A 14155-nucleotide genomic window follows, 5' to 3' on the forward strand; every position below is an offset into this window, starting at 1 on the left:
GAATTAAACTAGAATTCCACAGCAGAAAGGTAGCTGCCAAATACAACATACTTGGGGACACATTTCTTAGTAACATATGGGCCAAAGAAGAAATCATGAAAGAAATTTTAAAATAGTTCAAACTAAAGGAAAAAGACAAACAGCTTACCAAAATTTGTGGGATGCACTGAAAGCAGTGATGAAAGGGAAATGTATAGCATTGACTCTATATGTTGGATCAGAAAAAAAAAAAAAGATCTAAAAATCAATCATCTAAGCTTCCCTTTAGGAAACTAGAAAGGGAGAACAAATTAAACACCAAATATGCAGGGGGAAAAAAGCAATAATAAGAGAGAACTTAAGATGGCTGCATAGTAGGAGGACCCTAGGCTTGTCTCATCCCTTGAAAACTATCAAATCATTCTAAGTACTTCAGAAATCAACCTGAGGACTGACAGAACAAACTCCATAACTAAAGGGAGAGAAGAAGCCACATCAAAGAAAGTAGAAAGTGCAGAGATGTGGTTTGAGAGAGAAGTGGATCATCTGTGCTGTAGAGGGGAGGGAGTCCTGGGTTCAGAGAAGGGTGAGGGTGAGAGGGACAAAGAGAGAGAGGAGCACATGGGGGAATATACAAGGAGGATATTTCCCCCAAGCCACTGCCTGGGAAAAGGAGAGGAGGTGATCTTCCTGAGTTCTTGCTGCCAGGGGCTTTAAGACTAGAGTTTTAAAGAACAGTGAGCTTGGCTGGGATACAGCCCAGAGGGTGCTGCCTTACTCCTAAAGAGTAGGCAAGCAAACAACCCTGGGACAGATGGGCATGGAAACAGAGATTTGAAGAAAGCCTGGGGCACACAGGGGGCAGATGATTTGCTCATCTTGGGGCACATGCCTGAAGAGGCAGAGTTTTGGGAGATGCTTCTCCAGGAACAAAGGAGCTGATGGGCACCAATTCCTGCCCTGTCCCTCATCATTAACACAGAGCCAAGTGCAGAAACCAGCTCAGCCCTGATACCAGCTGCCTAACCTGCTTACACCATGTCCCACACCTCTGTGCACTAGCAAGACTTGCCTCAGTTCCATCATGGCAGGACCCTCCCCCAGAAGACCAGCACAGGCCCTTGCCCACACCATGTACCTATGCCTGGACTCTTAAAAGTCAGTGGGCTTGGCTGGAATAGTGCCTAGAGGGTACTGCTCTTCTCCTGCAGAGAAGGCAAGCAAATAACCTGGAGGCAGACAGTGTGGAAACAGCATCTGCAAAACACAGGGGGCACATGGGGGAGGCAGGGACTATTCCCACTTCTTGGAGCACTTCCCTGAGAACAGTGGGCATGGAGACTGCTCTCTGGGGACAAAGGAACTATTTGGTGACATTTCCCTCCCACACCTCTGAACATAAACAGAGTCACCTGCAGGAAGCAGCACAGCCAAACCCTGGCTGCCTAATCTGCTTATACCAGGGCCCACACCCCTGGTTTTGGCAGTACTGTCCTCCACAAAGCTTGCCTCAGTTCTAGCCAGGCAGGCCCCTTCCCCACAGGACCACAGGAAGCCCCTGCCCAGACCATGTCTCCCCAACCAGAGAGTTCTGTGGGCATTCTGTTCTAGTGCAAGTAGTATGGGGTCTCATTTCATAAGCAGGTCAGAGCACACCACATTCTGTCCAGGGACCAAACACTGCCCACTACAGGCAAGGAGAGCCTCTGCAGATGACTGGTCTGAGGGACAGAGCAGCCAAAACACAACAGCACACATGGAAGACACTCCCTGAAGCACCAGGACCTGGACAATACATGACCTCTTCATAAAGCAATTACTCTCAGGAAAAAGAAATGCAATGGGATTTTCTAACACAGAGAAGAATACAGAGACTTAGACAAAATGCCAAGATGGAGGAATTCATCCCACATGAAAGAATAAGATAAGGTCACAGCCAGAGATCTAAGTGAAACAGATTTAAGTAACATCCTGATGGAGAATTTGAAGCAACACTTATAAGGATACTCACTGGACTTGAGAAAAGAATGGAAGATTTTAGGGAAACCCTTATCACAGAGAGAAAAGAGTTAAAAAACAATCAGTGTGAAATGAAAAATGCAGTAACTGAAATTGGAAACAGTCTTAATACAATAAACACAAGGCTGGAAGACCAAAAGAATGCATAAGTGATACAGAAGAAAAATAGTGGAAAATAATGAAGCTGAACAAAAGAGAACACAAGAATACACTTAGGGAACTTAGTGACTCCATCAAACATATTAACATCTGTATTATAGGAGTCCCAGAAAATGAAGGAAAGGGAAAAGTGGGCAGAAAATTTATTTTAGGAAATAATAACTGAAAACTTCCCTGATCTGGGGAAGGAAACAGACATCCAGACCCAGGAGGCACAGAGAACTCCCATCAAAAATCAACAAAAGCAGGCCAACACCAAGATATATTGTAATAAAATTATCAAAATAGTGATAAAGGAAAAAATATATATTCAAAACATCACAAAAAAAGAAGTTCCTAACTTACAAGGGAAGACCCCTATGGCTAGCTGCAGATCTCTCCACAGAAACTTGGCAAGACAGAAGAGAGTGGCATGATATATTCAACATGCTGAATGGGAAGAATCTGGAGCAGAGAATAATCCATCTGGTAAAGATATCATTCAGAATAGGAGGAGAGACAAAGAGTTTACCAGAAAAACAAAAACTGAAGGAGTTTGTGACCGCTGAACCAGCCCTAAAAGAAGTATTAAAGGGGACTCAATGAGTGGAAAAATCTCCAGACACAAGCACAAAATAAGTAATAAGATGGCAATAAATATATATCAATAATTACTCTGAATGTAAATGCACTAAACTGTCCAAAAGACACAGAGTTTCAAAATGGATATTAAAAAAATAATAAAAATAATAAATAAAAAAAAGAAGACTCAGGGTGCCTGGGTGGCCCAGATGGTTAAGTCTCTGCCTCCGGCTCAGGTCTTGATCTCCAAGTCCTGCAATAGAGCCCCAAGTTGGGATCCCTTCTCTAAGGGGAGTCTGCTTCTCCCTTTCCCCCTCCTTGTGCTCTGAATAAATAAAATCTAAAACAACTACAACAACAACAACAAAAAACAAGAGTCATCATGGCACCTGGGTCACTCAGTCAGTTAAGCGTGTGCCCTCAGTTCAGGTCATGATCCCAGGGTCCTGGGACAGAGCCCAGCATTGGGCTCCCTACTTTGTGCAACATCTGCTTCCCCCCTCCTGAAGCCCCTGCCCCAACTTGTGTCCTCGCTTTCTCTCTCTCAAATAAATAAATAAAATCTTAAAAAAAAACCCACAAGACTCATCTATATGCTACCACAAGAGACTCATTTTATACCTAAAGACAACTGCAGATTTAAAGTGAGGGGATAGAAAAACATTAACCATGCAAATAGACATCAAAAGAAAGTTGGAGGGCACCTGGGTGGCTCAGTTGGTTAAGTGACTGCCTTTGGCTCAGGTCATGATCCTGGAGTCCCAGGATCGAGTCCTGCATCGGGCTCCTTGCTCAGCAGGGAGCCTACTTCCCCTCTCTCTCTCTGCCTGTCTCTCTGCTTACTTGCGGTCTCTGTCTGTCAAATAAACAAATAAAATCTTAAAAAAAAAGTTGGGGGCGCCTGGGTGGCTCAGTGGGTTAAAGCCTCTGCCTTCGGCTCAGGTCATGATCCCGGGGTCCTGGGATCAAGCCCCGCATCGGGCTCTCTGCTCCGCGGGGAGCCTGCTTCCTCCTCTCTCTCTGCCTGCCTCTCTGCCTTGTTGTGATTTCTCTCTGTCAAATAAATAAAATATTAAAAAAAAAAGGTTGGAGCAGCAATACTTATAAAGGACAAACTAGACTTTAAAACAAAGACTGTCACAAAAGATGAAGAAGGGTATTGCATCATAATAAAGGGGACAATCCAACAAGATCTAGCAATTGTAAATATTTATGCACCCAACATGGGAGCACCCAAATATATAAAACAATTCTTAAACATAAAGGAACTCATTGATAATAATACAATAATAGTAGGGGACTTTAACACCCCATTTAGAGCAATGGACATATCACCTAAGCTGAAGATCAACAAGGAAAACAGTGGCTTTGAATGATACACTGGACCAGAGGGACTTAACAGATATAGTGAGACCACTTCATCCTAGAACAGCAGAATACACATTCCTTTCAGGTGCACATGGGGCATTCTCTAGAATAGATCACATACTAGGTCACCCATCAGGTCTCAACAAGTACAAAAGACTGAGATCATACCACACATATTTTTTGACCACAATGCTATGAAACTTGAAGTCAACCACAAGAAAAAATTTAGAAAGACTGAAAATACATGAAAGTTAAAAAACAGGAGCAAAAAATGAATGGAACAACCAGGAAATCAGAGAAAAATCTAAAAAATACATGGGAAAAAATGAAAATGAAATCATAATTGTCCAAAACATTTGGGGTGGAGCAAAAGTGGTCCTAAGGGAGTATATAGCAATACAAGGCCTACCTCAAGAAGCAAGGAAAATCTCAAATAAACAACCTAACCTTACCCCTAAAGGTGCTAGAAAAAGAACAAATGAAGCCTAAAGCCAGCAGATAAAGGGAAATAATAAATCTGAGAGTAAAAATAAATGATAGCAAATTAAAAAAAACAATGGAACATATCAACAAAACTAGAGCCAGTTCTTTGAAAAAAATTAATAAAATTGATAAACCCATAGCCAGATGTATCAAAAAGATAGGACCAAAATAAATAAAATCACAAATGATAGAGGAGAAATGAACAACAGCACAGAAATACAAAAATTATAAGAGAATATTATGAAAAACTAAATGCCAACAAATTGGACAACCAAGAAGAAATGGATGAATTCCTACAAATATATAAACTGCCAAACTGAAATGAAAAGAAATAGAAAATTTGAACAGGCCAATAACCAGCAAAGAAATTGAATCAGTACATCAAAAATTACCCAACAAACAAGAATTCAGGACCAGATGGCTTCCCAGGGGAATTTTACCAAATATTTAAAGGAAATTTGATACTTACTCTTCTCAAACTCTTCAACAAAAGAGAAACAAAAGGAAACCTTCCAGATTCATTCTATGAGACCAAAGTACCCAGGTATAAAAACCAGAGCAACGCTCCAGTGAAAAAGAGAACTACAGGCCAATATCCCTGATGAACACGGATGTAAAATTTCTCAGTAACATACTAACAGCCAATTTCAAAAGTACATTAAAAGAATCATTTACCATGACCAAGTGAGATTTCTTCCTGGGCTGGTAGAGTTCATTTTTTGCCGATCGATTAGCATGATATACCACATTAATAAAAGAAAGGATAATAACCATATGATCCTTTCAACAGATGCAGGAAAAGCATTTGACAAAGTACAACATCCATTCATAATAAAAACCCTCAACAAAGTAGGGATAGAGAGAACATATCTCAATATAATAAAGTTCATCTGTGAAAAATCCACTGTTAGTATTATCCACAATGGGGAAAAACTGAGAGCCTTTTCTCTATAGTCAGAAATAAGACAGGGATGTCCACTCTCACCAGTATTGTTCAACATATTACTGAAAGTCTTAAACACAGAAATCAGAAAACAAAAGCAAATAAAGGGCATCGAAATTGGCAGAGAAGATGTCAAACTATCACCATTTACAGAAGACATGATATTCTATAAAGAAAACCCAAAAGATTCCACCAAAAGCTTGTAAGAACTGTTACACTGATTCATTAAAGTCACAGGATACAAAATCAATGTACAGAAATTGGTTTCATTTCTATACATCAGTGATAATTAAGCAGCAAAAAGAGAAATCAAGGAATCAAACCCATTTACAATTATACCAAAAAATAGTAAGATACTTAGGAATACACCTAACCAAAAAGGTAAAAGATCTATACTCTGAAAACTGTAAAACCGTGGTGAAAGAAATTGAAGGTGACACAAAGAACTGGGAAAGACATTCCATGCTCATGGACTGGAAGAATACTGTTAAAATGTTGATACTATCCCAAGGAATCTACACATTTAACACAATACTTATCAAAATACCACTTGTATTTTTCACAGAGCTAGAACAATCCTAAAATTTGTATGGAACCACAAAAGACCCCAAATAGCCAAAGCAACCCTCAGAAAGAAAAACAAAGCTTGAGGCATCACAATTGTGGACTTTAAGTCATATTACAAAGCTGTAGCAATCAAGGCAGTATGGTACTGGTACAAAAATGGACACATAAATAAAATGAACAGAAAATGAAACATAGAAATGAACCCACAAGTATATGGTCAATTTATCTTCAACAAAGCGGGAAAGATTATCCAATGGAAAAAAGACAGTCTCTTCAACAAATGGTGTTGGGTAAACTGGACAGCAACATGCAGAAGAATGAAACTGGACCACTTTCGTACACCATACACAAAAAGTCAAAATGGATTAAAGACCTAAATGTGAGACAGGAAACCATCAAAATCCTAAAGGAGAATACAGGCAGCAATCTCTTTGACTTTGGGCATATCAACTTCTTACTAGACATGCCTCTGGAGGCAATAGAAACAAAAACAAAAATAAACTAGTAGGAATTCCTCAAGATAAAAAGCTTCCACACAGAGAAGGAAACAATAAACACAACTAAAAGTCAACCAAGAGAATGGGAGAAGATATCTGCAAATTACCTATCTGATAAATAGTATTCAGTCTATAAAGAACATACCAAACTCAACACCCAAAAAACAAATAACCCAATTAAAAATGGCAGAATACATGAATAAACACTTTTCCAAACACATTCAGATGATAAACAGACACACGAGAAAATATTCATCATAACTTATCATCAGGGAAATGCAAACAAGACTGCAATGATCTATGACCTCACATCAATCAGAATGGTTAAAATTCACAACAAAGGAAACAAAAGGTGTTGGTGATGATGCAGAAAAAAGGAATCCTCTTACACTGTGCGTGGGAATGCAAATTGGTGCAGCCAATCTGGAAAACAGGTTGGAGGTTCTTCAAAAAGTTAGAAATAGAATACCCTACCACTCAGGAATTGCAGTACTAGGTATTTACCCAAAGAATACAAAAGATACAAATTCAAAGGGATACATGCACTCTGATGTTTACAGTAGCATTATCAACAGTAGCCAAATTATGGGAAGAGCACACATATCTATCAACTGATGAATGGATAAAGAAGATGTGGTATGTGCAACGGAATATTACTCAGCCATCAAAAAAACTACATGGATGGAGCTATGGAGTATTAAGCTAAATGAAGTAAGTCAGAGAAAGAAAAATAGCACATGATTTCACTCATATGTGGAATTTAAGAAACAAAACAAAAGATCATGGGGGTCATAGGGAGAAAGAGAAAAATCAAGAAACAAACTCTGGGGGCGCCTGGGTGGCTCAGTGGGTTAAAGCCTCTGCCTTCGGCTCAGGTCATGATCTCGGGGTCCTGGGATCGAGCCCCGCGTAGGGCTCTCTGCTCCGCAGGGAGCCTGTTTCCTTCTCTCTCTGCCTGCCTCTCTGCCTACTTGTGATCTTTGTCTGTCAAGTAAATAAATAAAATCTTTAAAAAAAAAAAAAGAAACAAACTCTGAACTATGGAGAACAAACTGATGATTACCAGAGGGGAGAAGGGTGGGGGATGGGGTAAATAGGTGAGGGGGAATAGGAGGGCACTTGTCATGATGAGTGTTGGGTGTTGTAAGGAAGTACTGAATCACTAAATTGTACACCTGAAACTAGTATTACACTCTGTGTTAACTGAAATTTAAATAAAAACTAAAAAAAAAAAAAAACAATGATATGAATTAGAGCAGAAACCAATGAAAAAAGAAACCAATAAAGAAAAACAACAAAACCAAAAGCTGGTTCTGCAAAACTTTCAGTAAAACTGATACACTTAAGCCATAACAACCAATAAAATAATTTAAAAAAGGACATAAATTACTAACATAAAACACGAAGGATAAGACCTCACCAGAGATTCCATGGACATAAAAGGATAATCAAATAATACTATAAATATCTCTATAATCTCAATTTTTATAATCTAAATAAAACATATTACTTCTTTGAAAGAAGCAATATTCCAAAATTCATACAGGACAGAATTGAACTGAAGTTATGTTATCCACACAAGAAGAAAAAGATAATCTGAATAGGCCCATATTTATTAAATATATTGGATCAATAACAGAATGCATGGAGAGGAGAAGGGATTTGAGGGAAATTGGAAGGGGAGGCGAACCATAAGAGACTATGGACTCTGAAAAACAACCTGAGGGTTTTGAAGGGGCGGGGGGGGGGGGGGAGGTTGAGGAACCAGGTGGTGGGTAATAGGGAGGGCACATATTGCATGGAGCACTGGGTGTGGTGCAAAAACAATGAATACTGTTATGCTGAAAAGAAATTTTAAAAAAGTGAAAAAAAAACAGAATGCATCAAGCCTAGATGGGTTCACTGTTCAAGTCTACATTTAAGGAAGAAGTTGTGCCTATTTTCTACAATCTTTCCCAGATGATAGTAGCAGAGGACTCATTTCCTAATGCTTGGCATGAGGCCACACATCGACAAATGATGCTGGATATCCACATGCTCAGGGGAAAAATCTAAGTACACACACCTTAGACAGTTTGCAAAAATTAACTCAAAATGGACCATATACCTAAATGTAAAATGAAAAACTCCTAAAAGAAAACAGGCAAAAACCCAGACAATGTTGAGTGTGGTGAGGACTTCTTAGATCTATTACCAAAGGCATGATCCATGAAGGAAAGAATTAATAAACGGGACTTCATTAAAATTAAAAAGTTCTTTTCTTCGAAAGACAATATCAAGAGAATGAGAAGAGAATCCACACTAGGAAAAGTATTTGTGCAAGACACATCTGATAAATTACTTTTATCCAACAACATACAAGGAACTTTTAGAACTCAACACTAAGTAAAAAAGTCAAACGAAAAGTAGGCCAAAGACCTTAAGAGACACCGCACTGAAGATACACAGATAGCAAATAAACCTATGAATAGATGCTCCACGTCATATGTTATAAGGGAAATGTAAATAAAAATGAGATAGCACTACACATCTACAAGAATGGCCAAAATCCAGATCACTGACAACACCAGATGCTGACAAGGATATGGAACAACAGGATTCTCATACAGTGCTGGTGGGAAGGCAAAATTATACAACCACTTTGAAAGACAGTTTGTCAGTTTCTGATAAAATTACACACACTCTTAACATGCGATCAGTATGCTCCTTGGTATTTACCCAAATGAACTAAAAACTTGTGTCCATATGAAAACCTACACATGGATGTTTACAGAGGGGTTTTATGACAATGAAAGTTTTCTATAGAATACTAGGGTGGCAGATAACATGTTTATTAAAATACACAGACTGTACAATATTAAAACTGAACCCTGATGTAAAGCATAGACTTTGGGGTGATAATGCTGTATCAGTGTAGGTTCATCAATTCTAACAAATGAGATGATGACTTGGGGGAGGATGTGCATCTGTGGGAGTAGAAGGTATATGGGAATTCTCTGTACTTTCTGTTCAATTTTGCTATGAACCTAAAAGTACTCTAAAAAAATTAAGTTTATTGTAATTAAAAAGCTTATTTGATCTAAAAGAGTGTATAAGAAGAACATTTATAAGGCTGTTTATTCTATAGGAGTGTGGTTACAGCCAGTTAGCAACTGACCTCACCCCAAATGAATAAACTGTATTCACATTAAAAAAAATGTTCACAGGAATTTATTTTTGTGGATATATGAAAAAATATGCTGTATTTTGATAAATTTCCTCCTCTTTTTGTATTTTAGTCTTCAGGGACAAGTATGACAAATAACTTCTTAAAAAATCAATGTCTAGATCATATACACAGATAGGAAAATATGACATAAGTGAGAATAATCTGAATTAATAAATAGCACAAACCAAATCAGAGAAATTTCAGCTATTGAAATTAATTGGAGCTCCATATTTGGAGTAGAAATGAAATCCTAGCTGGAAAATATGGATGGAAAAAGAGGATTCTAAAAAATGATGGACTGGGGTGCCTGGGTGGCTCAGTGAGTTAAAGCCTCTGCCTTTGGCTCAGGTCATGATCCCAAGGTTCTGGGATTGAGCCCTGCATCGGGCTCTCTGCTCACTGGGGAGCCTGTTTCCTCCTCTCTCTCTGCCTGCCTCTCTGCCTACTTGTGATCTTTCTCTGTCAAACAAATAAATAAAATCTTAAAAAAATAGAAAGTGATGGCTAAGTAGATATTGGAAACATTTTAAGTAAATGAAATAAAAATTCAGAGTATAGTTTTAATAGTAGATAGATACAACTGAAGATAGAACTACTAAAAAAATTACTGATAATTCAGCCAAAAACAGACAAAATGGATGGAAAATACAGAGGAGGCACAGAGCTACAATGACAAGGTCTAACTTATACTTAGCTGTCCCTAAATGAGAGTAGAGAAATATTGGAGAAGGGAAATTTTAGGATCTAATGACAAATATCCAAAACTTAAGCAAGATTACTATTCTACAGGAAAATATATATCCACAGGTGGGGGAATGGGTTAAATGGATGATGGGTATTAATAAGGGCACTTGCTGTGATGAGCGGTTCATGTTGTATTTAAGTAATGAATCACTAAATCCTACACCTGAAACTAATATGACACTATATGTTAACTGGAATTTAAATAAAACTTGATGAAAACACATACACACAGAAGCACTGCAACAGACTCCAATAGAAAACACTACAAATGCCCATCAAAAGTGGAATGCACAGGCACTGTGCCCAGCAGTTGGGAGGTCTGTCTTTTGTTCCAGCAGTGTTTGGAAGGATCCTTCTACCAGCCTCCATGCACCTTACAACTCTTTATCGAGATACAACTTTTGGAGCCATCTTCTTGGCCACCCTCTGCCTCCAGGACCAGCCAACACCCAATTTTGAGCTTAACTCCTTATCACTGATCAACCATGAGCTCCCACATTCATTTGTCGTTTTTTTTCTTTTTTAAATATTTTATTTTACTTACTTGGCAGAGAGACACAACGAAAGAGGGAACACAAGCAGGCGGAGTGAGACAAGGAGACCAGGCTTTCCGCTGAACAGGGAATGCCATGCAGGGCTCCATCGGAGGACCCTGAGATCGTGACTTGAGCAGAAGTCAGACTCTTAATAACTGAGCCATCCAGGTGCCCCTGGCTCCCACATTCCTCAGTAGTATGCCCCCAATGGGGAGGCCACAGTCAACTGCCTGGTCAATGTGCATCTGTGGGCCTTCTACACCTACCTCTTTCCGGGCTTCTATTTCCACCTGGACGATGTGACTCTGGAAGGTGTGGGACATATCTTAGGCTAGTTGGCTGAGGAGAAACCCCAGGGTGCCCAGCATCTCCTAAACATGTAAAACCAGCCCAGCGGCGCCCTCTTCCAGGACGTGCAGGAGCCATCCCAGGAGGGGAGTGTAGTAAAACCGTGGATGCCAGGGAAGCCGCCCTGGTTCTGGAGAAGAACCAGAACCAGGTCTGTCTGGGTCTGCATGCCCTGGGTTCCGCCCGCACGGACCCCCAGCCCTTTGACTTCCCAGAGAACCACTTCCTACATGAGGAAGGGAAACTCATCAAGAAGATGGCAACCAGCTGACTCACCTCCGCAGGCTGGCCGGCCCCCAGGCTGGACTTGGCGAGTATCTCTTCGAGAGGCTCACCGTCGAGCACCACCAGGAGCTTCTGAAGCTTAGCAGTCTTTGAGGGGCCCCTCTGGCATCACGCTGGTGCCAAGGCTTGTGCCCCGGGCCTTTCCCTGAAGCCACTAGGCAGCTTTTCAACCACCCAGGAATCCTCTCCCAACCTGTGGACCAAATGGAAACAATAAAGCTTTTTGCATCAAATAATAATAATAATAATAAATATATCGATGTATAATACTTAAATAAATTGTGACATACATTTAGTGAATAGTACAAAGCAATAAAAATGGGCAGATTTCCACCTCATGTTTCAACAATTAGGAGTCTTGTAAACACAATCCCGAATGATAGAAATGAGATTTCAAATGATACAATGTGATTAGCGATAAAGTAAAAAAAATTAATTTTATATATGAGATGAAATTACAAAGTAAGTAGTTGTTTCAGCCAGCAATGGGGTTCAAATCCTCTCAGTACATCCCCCTGCCCTCTTCCATAGCCCCACCTCCTCTGACCTTCTCTTCTGCAGGCCAATATCTTCTGATTACATTGGGCCCACCTGGACAACCCAAGACAAAGCTTTTAAGGTCATCTGATTAGCAAACTTAGTTGAATCTGCAACTTTGATTCCATTTTGCCATGCAGCATAACAGTCACAGGTTGGAGGGGGTAGGGGGAGAGAATAAGGAAGTAGGTGTCTGAGAGGGTGGTTATTCTGTCTACAAGTTATATTTTTATTTAAGTTTTGAAACACATTTTTCTCTCACTGTTTCTTTTCAGCTCACCTAAAGCCACATCTTGAAGTTAAATTCACATTCAAAATTGAGGTAAAATGTGATGCCAAATTTCATTACTGTTCTGCCAGTGGGATTTTACACATTTACTATGCCAATATGGAAATTAAGTTGAATAATTTCCTCTTTCAGCTCACACCCAAATATAAAATGGAACTAAGTAGGTAAATATTTGTAAAAACATATTGATACTCTGGCATAGTATATGGTCTGTTGATATTATTATTCCTTCATTATCATCAAATTCTGATACACATCTTTGAACTAATTGCAGCTACTGCCTAATTCTATATTAAGCAAAGGAATGATTCATAATATACATATCGTAGAAAAATTTCACTATGAAGAATGAAAGCAAAGGATACACGCGCACACACACACACACGCACACACACACACAAATAAATTGCATGTTGCTCCATACGTCTCTCTTTATATATGCTGTTCTCAAACAAGTGAAGTTCTTACAGTCCTAGTAAGTCCAGTTAGAAAGTAACTGCCACATTATTATTTGAGACTGTCTCAGGTAACTATTGGTCTATTTCCTACATTTACGATAAATGAAAACTGGAGGAAGTATCAAAAATATTTTTTTGTTGTTGAACTTGCAATAATACAACCCAAACAGTATTGCATTGAATTTTTCAGACCATCACAATCTGGAAGGTAGTTCTGTATTTTTAAAGGTGGGAAAGTACCAGCTTATGTAAGCATTTCGTCTTACATACACTACTGAGGCACAGGTAAGTTGATTTCTATATCCAAAGAAGAGTTGCTAACAGACCTGGGACTGAAATTTAGTCAAGAACACTTAAGGTTACAGAAAATGTGCTAGATCTTTGGTCACTTGACAGTGTTTTAGCAAAAGGAGGTACTCTTTGTAGAAATGGCCAATATAATTCTTCCTTAAATGAGAACAACTCATCCATCCATTTTCCTATCCATCTCTCATTTCCTCCTCTCCTCCCTCCCTCCCTCCCTCTTCTTTACATAGCCTAATAGCATCTACCAAAATTAGTTGAACTTTTATTTGACAACATGTGTACTCCAAACTTCCATTAAGATGATAATGTGCAATTTTAAATATTCTTTTGAAAAAAAATCAAAGTAGTTCACCCTTTCTTCAACCTTCAATATTGCTTTCTTTTAATGTCAAAAATTACCTTATTTTAACAGAGAAACTACTTTCCAGTTAGCATCCCCAACTGTCAAAGTAAAGAATGCTTTAGGAAGTTCCCAACAGCTTTAAAAATTACATTCTTGGAGTGCCTTCAATCCTTACTGACTTGCACACTCATCCAATAGATATTAACTGAGCACTTAATACATAAGTAATGAAAATCTAAGATTTTAAAAGATAATCATTAGAATAGCACTTAAGAACCCATCTCATTTGATAGTTACAATCAAATATATTTGATCTAAAACCTTTTTTCATAGCCTATGATTTTTCAGAATACAAATCACATCTCTAATTACTAAAGAGACTTGTGTCTAGTAACTACCCCGAGTTTCTACATAAAAAACTATTAATTTGCATAATCCTAAATTTAAAATGTCTGATAACTCCAATTTCTTTATTACCATTTTTAAATCCCCCTTTTTATGCATTTGTCCCTCATTCAAAATTTT

At 38.9% G+C, this 14155-nt stretch overlaps 1 pseudogene; it reads left to right on the top strand.

Annotated features, from left to right (window-relative positions):
• LOC123934574 overlaps positions 1-11790 on the top strand; it is a 49328-nt pseudogene extending 37538 nt beyond the window's left edge.
• The last annotated feature ends 2365 nt before the right edge of the window (positions 11791-14155 follow it).

This window comes from Meles meles, chromosome X (genome assembly GCF_922984935.1).
Source record: "Meles meles chromosome X, mMelMel3.1 paternal haplotype, whole genome shotgun sequence".
NCBI lineage: Eukaryota > Metazoa > Chordata > Mammalia > Carnivora > Mustelidae > Meles > Meles meles.